We start from the raw sequence: 3717 nt of genomic DNA on the forward strand, positions 1-3717 counted from the left end.
ATATGCAGTGTATTATTTGTTGAAACTGTACTTTCGATTTGATTTGAAACTGTCTCATTGCTATATGTTTATCAATAAAACTTTGAAAAGAAAAAAAAAGAAATACCTGTAGAATCTGGGAATTCCCCTCCTAGTCCAAGCCACCACAACACTCTTAGACCACTGCAGTTGTCTCCCATCAGGTTTCCCTGCTTTCAGTCTTGCGCTCCACTCAGAACGGTCTTGTAACAATGCAAACCAGATCACACATTTCTCCTGCTGACTCCTTCCCATCCTTTTTCATCTCAATCACAATAAAATTTGACTGCCTTATGAAAGCCTACAGGCCCCCACATATCTCAGGCCTTGCCTTCCTCTCTGGCTCAGCCAGTACTTCCTTTACTTGCCTCAGCCAACCTGCTCTCTTTTCCTCTGTGATGCCGAGCTTGCTCTTTTCTCAAAACCTTTGAACACGCCTCTCGTCAGCCCAAAATATTCTCCTCAGGTGTTTGCAAGTCTGACTCTCCATCATCTGGCATCACATGTCACTTTCTCAGAAAGACCTTTCTCAACTATTCTGGATATACCAGTGCCTTTCTCAACCCACCGTAGCATACCACCCCACTAGGACAGTCACGCTTTCACTTTGGCTTTCTTGTTCACTGCCGTTCTCTCCATTCAAGTGTAAGCTACGCAGACAAGAACTTTGTGGTCAATGTCTTGGTCAGTGTCCACTGACTGAATGGAAGTAGATATGGAGATGGCAAGTGTACATTTAGACAGGAGAGAGCCGTTTTAGGGTTTATAAAGTGATATCAAGAGGTGAGCCTCAAAGATTGTCTCAAGTCGAAGCATGAACGGCTTTGAAGGTCCCAACAGGATGTTTGGGCTTTATCCGGTGACCCACTGAGAACCAACAGAGATTGTTGAGCTTGAATACAATACTGCCAGCTCACCTGCAAAGAGTCACCTAGTACCGTCCGGGTGCCACATGGTTTGGCGGGTGAAGTGAAGGGGGGAGTCTAATTTAAGAGCTCACCCACCACTGCCTGGCCCATCTTCACCCTCGCTTTCCTCTAGGCGCTCTCCTGAGGCCCTGACGTGAGGCCCTGTTTTACCCACGAAGAGCCCCGCGTGCGGTTCCTAGACACCGGCCGCTGGGTGGCGCTGTGGCTCCTCCTACCCAGGTTGGAGGCGCCTAGGAGGCAGAGGCGCGGCCACAGAACCGGGTTTGGCCCGGGCCCATCTTCGCAGACGAACAGGCTCTTCCTGGGCGGCTCTTTTTACCATCCTCGCGCCTTTCTCCGCACCCAGGCGCGTCTCCCGGCTCAATCCGGACCGCCACTGCTTTCTCGCCTTCTCCTCTAGCTGTCCGACCAGCCTGGCCAGAGGCGGACCAAGGGGAGATGGGAAGGGCGGGGCGGGGTGCAGAGGGGCTGAGCGGGTAACGCCCTCCCTTTTCAGCCACTTCAGGGCCTGGGCCTCTCTGGACCCCTAGGAAGAAAAAAAACTCCCTAGAGCTCTGGCTGCCATAGGCGCTGGGCCCATCTGCCCCATACAGCAGGTTCCAACTAAGGCTTAAGGCTACACAGGAAGCCTTTTGGTCCCAGGGACCAGAACCATTAAGTGGCCCATCCACAGTTACGTTAATAGCCCTTTCCTAGCTCCTGGAGTCATTTGGGTCTACCTCTTTGGCTTCTTCCAGTCTGCTGCCATATGACCCATATTCGTTTTGTGTGTTTGTGTATCTGTGTGTTTGTGTGTCTGTGTGTCTGTCTGTCCCTCTATGTTTCTCATCACTACTATTGTGTGCCCAAATCCTCCATAACTTACCATGCTTACCAGTCATAGCTTTGAATAAGGCTTCCTTCCTCTGGCCCCCTGCCCTTGCAGCCCAGATACCCTGGTACAGGCCTCGCATCCTGTACCTGAAATGACTCATGTTGCTTGGACAAAGCAAAAGCTGAGCTTTTAGACCCTCCACACACTGCTTTGGTCACCTCATTTCACTGCTTTGGTCACTGCTTTGGTCACCTCACTTCACTTCATCCTGAGTCAAAGGGCCACCTCTGTGTGGGCTGCCCTGAGTGGAAGAGGAACTAGAACAAGAACTAAACATGATGGAGGCGTTCAGGGGACTTGACAAGGATCCATGTGAACAGTCTTCCCTCTAAAGCCCATTGTCAGAGGGTGAAGAGAATATATATACCATCTTTCCTAGGGTACTGGAGCACATCCTTGTTCATCTTTTTGGCCCCTGTGCCCTAGATCTGTCCTGTCCTGCCATTTTGCTTCTCTCTCTCTGTTGATGTCCTCCAAGCTGTGAGCTAGCCTTGCATCCCAACTCTCTTTGCAGCTCTTCACTCTCCTGTTGGCTCAGGGGCTTCTTCTCAAGAACATACATACCATCTTGTGACAAAATGGGTCATGACACGTCTGACCAGGTTTTTCTACTGTCCAGTCTCACCTTCAGAAGTTGAGTTAGGGTTTGTTTTTGTTTTCATTTTACTTGAGAAGGATAATGTTCACATATTCTAAAACTAGTTGAGGAAAATAGGTATACATATCCTTGTTGAACCCACCATATAAATCTGTAAATTGATATGGAAAAGCAAATAAAAACACAAAAAAATTAGCAAAGGCAAATTTATTGTCAATTGAAATGCTGATGGTAGGGCTGGGGAGATGGCTCAATGGAATAAGCAGTTCCCTGGGAAATGCAAAGGCTGAGTTCAATCCCCACTTCTGCCAAAAAGAAAGAAAGAAAGAAAGAAAGAAAGAAAGAAAGAAAGAAAGAAAGAAAGAAAGAAAGAAAGGAGAAAGAAAAGAAATGCTGATGGCAAATTTCAACATGCCTGAGGCCTTCGGACCCTAGGGATCAATGCTGCAGGTTCACATGTGGTCCATACATGGCAATAGAAGTGACCTGGTGAATGGAAGAGCTTAGAATCAAAGATACAGCCCTGAGAAGTCTGTGATGACAGTGCAAGACAGCTCATATTCTTTGGCTCAACTTCAGGGTAGCTTTCCCTGGGAAATAACAAGCTTCCTGTCCTCAAAGAAGCCCAACTGCTGAGAATATTCTACTTGTGCCATACATGTGTACACAGTATCTTCCTGATCTTCACAATAACCCTGTGTAGTAAACATTATTAGTTTTTGTTTGTAGATAAAAAAAACACTGCAGCTGAGAGAGGCTGGACGATCCACTTTCCCAAACCAACCAATCAACTGCAAAGCACAAGGGCAGAGCTAGAAGCTAAGAAATCCAGTTACCAAGCCAGTGCCAGCACCTTTCCGTCCAGTTTGGTGACCTCTTGAAGACCCAAAGTTAGGCTAACTGCTTTCACTGATGTACTCTCACCTTGATCTCAAGCAAGCTAACATGCCCAGTAGGCCCAAAGCTAAGTGAAAGTCTTTCACCTGGCTCCACGGCCAGTGAGCGCCTGGATGGCAATGCTTGTAGGGACCTTAGTCAATGCTGAAATTTGTAGCTGGGGATGGTGGCGCATGCCTGTAATCCCAGGAGGTTGACAGGTGCTGTGAGTTTGAGGGCGGCCTGGGCTACTAAATGAGTTCAATACATCCTGAAGTGTACATTGAGACCCTGTCTCAAAAAAACAAAATTTGAGGTTTGTAGAAAGTAGAGTTTTCTGACTGGGTATTTAGCTCTGTGGCACAGTACCTGCCGGCAATCACAAAGCCCTAAGTTCAATTCCTGGTACCAAAAGAAGAAAG

The sequence above is a fragment of the Octodon degus genome, unplaced genomic scaffold (genome assembly GCF_000260255.1).
Source record: "Octodon degus isolate 3935 unplaced genomic scaffold, OctDeg1.0 scaffold00201, whole genome shotgun sequence".
In the NCBI taxonomy this organism is placed as follows: Eukaryota; Metazoa; Chordata; class Mammalia; order Rodentia; family Octodontidae; genus Octodon; species Octodon degus.